Genomic DNA, 9,072 nt, shown 5'->3' with positions numbered 1-9,072 from the left:
GGGAGAACACTCAGTTTGTCGCGTCGGCGCGCGCGAGTAAAGTGTGTTTTAATATATATATATATATATATATATTAAAACACACTTTACTCGCGCGCGACGACGCGACAAAATGGGTGTCCTCCCTAGGCAAAGTCGACGTTCCGGACGTGTTGGCGCAGTTCGTTTCGTCATCCGGGGTCGCTCGGACGACGTCGTCGACAATCGGGTCAAAAACGCGTCGAAATTCAAATTTCGACCCGCGATCGATCGTCCCAAAAGGTTTAATTGAACATTCGACAAGTAACAATGCAGGCATTGCGAATTGCGGCGATCGGATACGTCGACTCTCCGAATTGCGAAGTTTTGTGCGCGGGAGTGCGAATTGTGCAAAAGGCCACTCTAAGGCTCAGGAAAGTCCTATAGGAATCTCTTTTGGGCTTTCTTATGTCGGTTTCATCCTTCTAAGTGCTAGAAGTCAATACCACACACGCGAAGCTCCAAAAGAGGACGGAAGTAGGTCGAACTAAAACGAGGCGGATCCCACTTCTAAGGTTCTAAGATAGTCTCAGGAAGACCCTTAAGGCTAGATCTAACTCCTACGAGGAATACTAGAACTCACGAAAATTGAGGTCAACACTGCTGACCCCCAATATGGCCGTGAGCCTTCGGCCGTGAGCCTTCTCCTGTAGCTCTTTTATGTTGAATGTGGTTGGTTTGGGGCTTGGTTTTCTCCTCACTGTCCCTGGCCTCCCTGGCCGTGAGTCTTACTGTGGTGGTTCCTTGGTTTGTGACATGGTTGGTTCAGGTGCCCCTGGCCGTGAGGCTTTATCTTTGCTGTGAAGTTGTCCCTTTTCTTGGCCTTACCCATGAGCCCCTATTCTCTTTCTTGCTTTTACTCGTGAGCCTGTTGAGGATTATTCAGGTTCATTTTGCCCCGATCGTGAGTACTTCTATATTTTCTAAATTGGTGTTACATTTATACAATTGTGAAAAAGCTTATAACAAGGGGTGGAATTGAATGGATTCGATATTGGCCTAGTTTGTGAAGATTTAGAAAATTACCCCTTATGGATTATTCTCCTTTATTTTGTGAAATATGAAAGGCTTTTATAGCTTTATTTTGGGGAATCATGAAGTTGATATAAGTTGGATTTATGAAAGGATTTGAAAGCTTATGAAATTGTTGTTTAGAAAAAGTGTTTGGAGATTCAACATTAAAGATAGAGAACGTAAATACTGTATTTGGGTTCAGGCTTGTGTGTGTGAGTACATATAGGTGGTGGAGCCATGGGTACAGTTATTACATTAGTTTTGGGCTCGTTTCGACCTGTTCGAAACAAAATTTGGAGAGGATACCCTTCTTGGGTTTATCCAATTATAAATTTTTTTTTTGAGAAAATGATATCCTCTGGATTGATTCAAGGATCTTGGGTTCAGATCTTTTTGTCACAGTTTTGAGGGTTGCTTCACCCTTTATCCTTTTGATTTTTTGGGTGGATCAATTCATCTTCTCTCATATCCCCATTTTTATTCATTTTTTCCTTGCTTCTTGGTTCGATTTTCAGTGCTTATTTTCAGTGCTTATGTCTGACTGTCTGACACATAAGTGCTTATATATAGCCTTTTGCTATATATAAAACCATCAAGCAAAGTCGCAAGTAGGTCGGTTTTGTTTTGGGGCTTAGGGCAATGATGACAAAGGCACGTCGGTGGTAGAACAAATCGATATTCCACGCAACGATATCAGGACCCAATCCTGGGATCTGATGAACTGTAGGATGACAATATCATTCACCAACACAAGACTAGCGGGGGACCCGTACCTTCTTAGGTTGTTGGCTGTCATATGCCCGACGACGTGATCGACTCGTGGACAATTATATTTTTCAAAAACATGATAAGAACATATACAATATTTATAAAAATATTTTTATTACGAAATTGATACAACTTTCTTTTTGTATGCCTGAAATCCATGTGCGTGCTAAAATAAAATATAAATTTTAATAAATGTGTTACAATTTGGTTGTTCACTTGTTGGTTACTAGTACCGGACTAAGGAGTACCCTCCTAAGTTAGGTTTAGTAGGACAATCTTCTAGTTGTTCTTCTAGTTGTGTGGCGGGTTCTATACATCCGGGTGATCGATAGTAGCCTTCGACGTCCCTCGAGTACAAATATATTATATTTAAGCCTAGCCCCGACCTGAGTGCTTGCGGTCCCCCTTTTCAGATTTTTCGTATGTTTTATTGGAATTTTTGGGAAAAACACTCGTGGTCCCTTTTTTCGGGATCTTCCCGAGATTTTGATAATTTTCTTGGAATTGTCATTTGTCGATTTTCTTGAGTATTTTCAGACAATGTTTCTTTTATTCATACAGTAAATACTAGCTCTCTTAAAGGAGCAGCAGACCTCCCAAATATATAGGTTGGATTTACATTACAACATTTTACTTCACAACATATTATTGTATCGTTCATTTTCTTTACTGTACATTCTACTGTTCTTTTCTTTTACATAGCATATTATATTGTTCTTCTTATTTACTGTGCATTCTACTGTTCTTTTCTTTTATACTGCATGTTTTATTGTTCTGTTACACACTATACCTTAGAATATGAGACCAGTAGTTGGTTTTATAGGAGGTACCCGGCAGTAGAGCGTTGACTAAACAATTGCATATACCTTTAAAATTAACATCGAATCCGGAGGTGCTACGACGAGGAGCTTGGAGCGAATACTGTGGGTGGCACGACGAGGACATTTAGAAAAACAACGTCAAAACAAATTCATATCATTAAGCACTCTCCTTAGTTTAAATAACAACCCATAGAATTTCGAGGTCGTTTGTCTAGCGAAGCGTAAACCCTCACATATCACTTTTAGGCTTTTGCACAACCCTGTTGTATAATTATAAGTTCTAACACTTTAGGATTCCGAGGTTACTGTATGATATGGTGTAAATCCTCCTATCTTTTTAGGCTATTTGCATGATCAGATATCGTGTGAACATAAGTTCTAAATTTTAAATAAATTGCAGGATTAAACATTAAACAACATTATTTCAAAGACATAGAACCAAACTATAAGATAGTTGGGAAATCACCAGGGTTTTCCTTGGATCTGTGATATCTCCTACTCTTCATTCATTTGGATTCCTTAAAATAATTGTTCCTGTTTGAGCCACTCCTATTTTATTTTCCCATGTCCAATCGTGGAAACCTAAACTTTAAAATCTTGAAGGTAGAATCACTTATCTTAATCGAGAGTTTTCTTAAGTGACCCCGGTCATTTAAGATGTAATTAACTATAGGGGTTTGTCTCTATAGAGAATTTGGAACCCTGGTAAAATAAATCATATCTAATCTTTATATTAGGTAAGAGAATTTGTTGGCCTCATATAAAAATGTTTCGAAGACCAAATGAATGTCATAAATTTTTTAGTTTAGGTGATTGAGCCTATTACAAGTGTTATGTTTATTCTTCGGGATAATTATGTTACCTTGTGGTATTGCGCTCAATCATCCAATTATCCAATATGTAAGACTCATTTGGTCTCATCTCTTTTCAAAAAATAAAAATATTACTTTCAAAAATCAAAATCACATATTTATATTTAAACTATTTTTTTCATATCTACAAAATTACAAAATTATCTCTTTTCCAAAACCAAAACTAGAAAATTAAAACGGCCGACAGTACTATAAAGGAAGGAAATGAGATGAAAGTAATTAAGATAAAGATAAGAGTTGAATGAGGGTTGATCAAATTTGATGCATTAAAATTGAAGATAATATGATTTGGTTAAATATACATAAATCAAGGAAAGATGAAAATGTTATTTTGTAAAATTACTAAGCAAGATTCAAGGAATTATTATTTTTCTTTTGGATTATCACATACATATGCTATTTACAAAATCTAGCACTTGAGTGATATTTTTGAACTACAAAACTGATGAATTTATGCTTGCCATGATCAAACCGTTGAGAATTTGATAAAAATAAAAAATATGGTTCAGAGTTTTATCATGAATTTTGAGATTTGAGTGAGAATTTGAAAAATGGATAAAGAGGGTGCTAGATTTCTAAATAGCAATGTTTCAAATGCTATGTATGTAATTGTCCCAATTTTTTTTTCCTAAAGAGCATTATGCTTTATATAATGAAGAATATTATGGATTGATCCTAAAAAGTAAAGTGGAGTTGGCTTTGAAAGATATACATAAAGGTAAATTCTTGTTCATGATTGAATATCTATTGAGATTTAAACAAAGGATAGCGTAGGAATGCTCCTGTTGTCTATAGACCGCACAGGCATTCAAACTTATTTTTTATTATCACAGGCTCATCTCGTTTCTTCATGTAAACCAGGAAGACGACATTATGGAGCATCTGGCATCATTATTGAGATCTCATTCTGATAAGCTATGGAAACTACCTTCCATTCTTGTAGCTGCTGCAATTCCTTCATGGTAGTGTATCCCTTTGCAAAGGACACTCAATTTATTTTACTTGATATCATGAATACTTGGAATGTTGAGTAACATATTTTTTTGTTCATTTAAAATTAGCATAAGATAGGCTGCTTCCTGAGAAAGCTATTCAACAAATAAAATTTTTTTATAGGTCTGTAACTTATAGGTAAGGGATAGCTTGATAAATCTACTTTTTTATTTTTTCTGACAAAGGAATTTTTCTTTTATGATGGAGCTTCATGAAAGATGTACTTGAAGAATAAAAAAAAGTGTCTATAAATAAAAATAGTTGGCGGTGGAAGAATTATGTGCAAGAAAAGATAAAATATAAGAAGTTATGTTGTAAAAATTAGTTTAAATGTAAAGGCTTAGAAAACTGGGAAAAATATCAAACGATCTACAATGAGTCTACAAGAACAATCTGTGATGCTAAAAATTTTATTTTTAGTGATCTTTATAATAGATTTGATATTAAGGATGGTGAAAGATATATGTATAAACTAGCCAAACAAAGAGAAAAGAAAAGTAAAGATTTAACTCAAGTAAAGTGCATTAAAGATGAAAATCAAAAAAGTATTTTTTCTTAGAAAAAGATATTCAACATAGATGGGTGAGTTATTTTGAAAACTTTTTAGTTATGTTTTTGAAATATAATCGACATTAGCGATCTTAATATTGTTAATAATAATAAAATGTATCATTTTTACCGTCGCATTAGTAAAAAAGAAGTTGATGAGGCTTTAAAGAAAATCAAGAGGGGAAAGTCTGTAGGACCTGATGATATCCCAATTGAAGTGTGAAAATATTTAGGAGATTTGGGACTTTCTTGGCTTATTAACTGTTTAATATTATTTTAAAAACTAAAATGATGCTTGTGGAGTGGAGGAAGAGTATTTTGGTGCCCAAGAGTATTTTGGTGTTGGTGCCCATTTTTAAGAATAAAGGGATGCACAAGTGTGCAGATTATAGAGGAATTAAGTTGATGTGTCATACTTTAAATTTATGGGAGGGGGTAATTGAACATAGGTTAAGACGTATTACAAAGATTTCTTATAATCAATTTGGATTTATGCTGGATAGTTCTACTATGGAAGCTATACATTTATTGAGAGGTTTGATGGAGAAATTCAGAGATAACAAGGAGGATCTACATTTAATTTTTATTGATTTAGAAAAAGCTTACGATAAGGTTCAAAGAGATATCCTTTGGAGAGTTCTTGAGAAGAATGGTGTTGATATGACTTATAGTCAAGTTATTAAAGATGTGTATGCTAGAGTTGTTACCTGTGTTCGAACTGAAGGAGGATTGACCAAATATTTTCCTATTTCTGTTAGATTACATCAGGGATCGGCTTTAAGCCCATATCTTTTTATTTTATTTATGGATGGTCTTACTAGACATTTACAGGAGGATATACCTTGGTGTATGCTTTTTGCTGATGATATCCTTCTCGTGGACAAAGCAAGAGAAAAAACCCCGAAAAAACTTGAATTATGGAGGTCTACCTTGGAGTCTAAAGGCCTTCATTTGAGTAGAACTAAAGCTCAATACATGGAATTTAATTTTAGTAGTAGTAGCTCTAGTGACAGAAGTGTAACTTTGGATTATCAAATTATTAAAAGGTATGAACAATTTAGATATCCCGTGTCTATTGTTCAAAGCAATGGGGATGTTAATAGTAGAATTCAAGTTGGTTGGTTGAAGTGGAGGAATACTTCAAACCTTTTGTGTGATAAAACAAGTACCGCTTAGACTGAAAGGAAAATTTTATAAGATGGTGGTGAGACTTGTAATGCTCTATGGCGTTGATTGTTGGCCTTTAAAAGAGAAGCATATTACTAAGTTAAGTATTGCCGAGATGAGAATAATTAGGTGGATGAGTGACTTTACACTTAGAGACAAAATGCAAAATTGTTATATTTGTGATAAGGTTGGTGTAGCTCCAGTGACGGACAAAATTAGAGAGAGACGTCTTAGATGGTTTGGTCACATTAAACTTCGACCATCTAATGATCCGATTAGGAGAGTAGATATTTTAGATTCGACTTATTTTAAGAAAGGCAGAGGTAGACTTAGGAAGACTTGGGCTTATTGTATAAAAAATGATTTTAATTTATTAGAACTAAATGAAAATATGGCACTAAATAGGACACAATGGAGAAAAAGGATTCATGTAGCCGACCCCACGTAGTGGGATTAAGGCTTTGTTGTTGTTGTTGTTGATGGAGCTTCATGATTTTTTAACACACATTTTATTAAATTTAGGGGCTTGATGTTTTGATTCTATTTTGGAAAATGTGGCCTAGTTTTTGTATTTTTATTTTATTTATATTTGTGCATCTAGGGCTGCGAATGTATTGCTAAACTCGGCGAAAAACTCGATCTTTTTCTATATAAAGCTCATTTATGTTTGTTTATTGAAATTTGAATAAATTTTTTAGAAGCTGGACGTAACATAAAGAAGCTTTAAATATGTACATGTTTGTTCATTTTTTTTCTTGAATATTCTCATTTATTATTCAATAAATAAGTGCCATATAAAAATTCTCATTTAATGTCAATATGGTTGCTTTTTAATAATTTATATTATATTTCTAATATCTTGTATTATATGCACATAGAAACTTATTTATTGTGATAGAAGTATAAGTTTGATGAAACTATTGTGCAAATAACTAGTTGAATAGATCAATAAAGTAATTTTTTTTAATCAGTAGTGATAATACAAGTTTTAAACAAATTCTAGATTGATAGTTCAAAATTTTAATAATGTTGAATTGGTAGTTAGATGGATAGGTTTTTTTTGGTTATTCATAAAATATCATAAATAATGCAGGGAGAATTATTATCAATTTTAATAAAACATATACATTTACTATCGGTAATAAGATTTTGTTCAAGTCATTACAACAACAATAACAACACAACAACAATGACTACAAGCCTTTATTCCACTAAGTCGGGTTGGCTACATGAATCCTTTTTTTCCATTGCATCCTATTGAGTGTCAGATTTTCATTTAATTTTAATAAATTAAGAAAAATAATAAGGTAGACTTGGATAAAGTTAAAACACAGCTCAAACTTGATGAGAAAACTGATAAACAAGCTTGAATAAGAATTTGAAATTCAAGTAATATTCAAGCTTAACTCAAATTTGACTAAAAAATAAATAAAGATGTTTGAACTATGAAGCACTCGGCTCAACTTGTTTTATTTACTATCTTACAAGAATCATGTGGGTAATTGATTTTAGGCCATCAATTGGTATTTCCATATTATTTTAGGCGTTATTGACTTTTATGATCCTGTTAAACTTACGATATTACTAACCTCTCTCCTATTCCATTTATTTTTATATAAAATTGTATTTATATTTTATATTTTGCGCACCTTTTCTGTTGTTTTTAGAAGATTACATTCTGCATTTCAGGTCAGTCTTGTTCAGGACGCACTTGTGCAATGTAGAAAATCATTATAATGAATTATATTCTATGACCAGGTGATGCTTCATTTTTCTCCTTTCTCTAACCTAATTTTACAAACCATTTTTTTGTGGTACCAAGTTTTAGACTTATTAAAAAGTCCAAGTTTATTGAACCTGATTCCCACTTTTCTCTTATAGATGCCATGGATGCAATCAGCATGGAATTAAACACCAAGACTGTAAGTTTGTTGGATTTTTTTTTATTATTCAGTTGTTTATAATACAATTTGCATGATTTTATTTTGTTTTATGGAAAAGATACCGCCTGATATTTATATTTAGGAGCTCAAGTTGGAACATTGTTGGAAGGTGAAGTCTTGCCTTGGTGTAATTGTTCATCTCATCTTGTTACATTTTTGTCCTTGGAAGCTAGTTTGACTTTTTGCATTGCATGAATGAAGGGTTTTTTGGGATCAATTTTATTTTTTTTTATTTCGCTTTTGTTTTGAGAACATTTTGTTTAGTGTAATTTTCATATATTTTTATATTTTATTTTAATAAAATCTACTTATTTTTCAAAACACTCGACGCTTATAAGTTGTTCTGAGTGTTTTAAAAATAACTATTACTATCAAATATATTTTACTTCAAGTAAAAAAATAATCATACTCACAATGAAAACTGTTAATATCTCAGTGACTTTCATGGACAAAGAAAGAAATTTGTAGGATAGGACTAGGTTACATAGTTTCCATTTTCTTTCCTTGTTTGTCTGCTTTGAAATTATATTTCCCAGAAATTTTGAGTTCTGCATATTTTTTCCTAGATTCAATTTCGTATGTATCTCTATGGCACATCAAATGAACTTCGGGGTGGCGTTATGTTGGATCACCTTCACAACATTCTAGTGCTGGAAAACCATTGGTGAGATTTTGGTGTTTTTAGAGCCAAAATACATGGTTTTGGTTTTAGAACACACCTTAATTCACTTCTGTAGGGATCTGCTTCCAGAATCAAATCAGTTTTTTAATTCTAATTTATCACTTCTTAGAACTAAATATTTACTAACTTTTTGAATGGTATTGTTCCATAATTAATCCAGTTTTTTTTACTTATAATTAATATGCATTCATATTTATTTGTATGTAATTAATTATATATATATATATATATATATATATATATAT

This window comes from Phalaenopsis equestris, unplaced genomic scaffold (assembly GCF_001263595.1).
Source record: "Phalaenopsis equestris unplaced genomic scaffold, ASM126359v1 Scaffold000002, whole genome shotgun sequence".
Taxonomy (NCBI): Eukaryota; Viridiplantae; Streptophyta; class Magnoliopsida; order Asparagales; family Orchidaceae; genus Phalaenopsis; species Phalaenopsis equestris.
Note: the sequence above shows the minus strand (reverse complement) of the source record.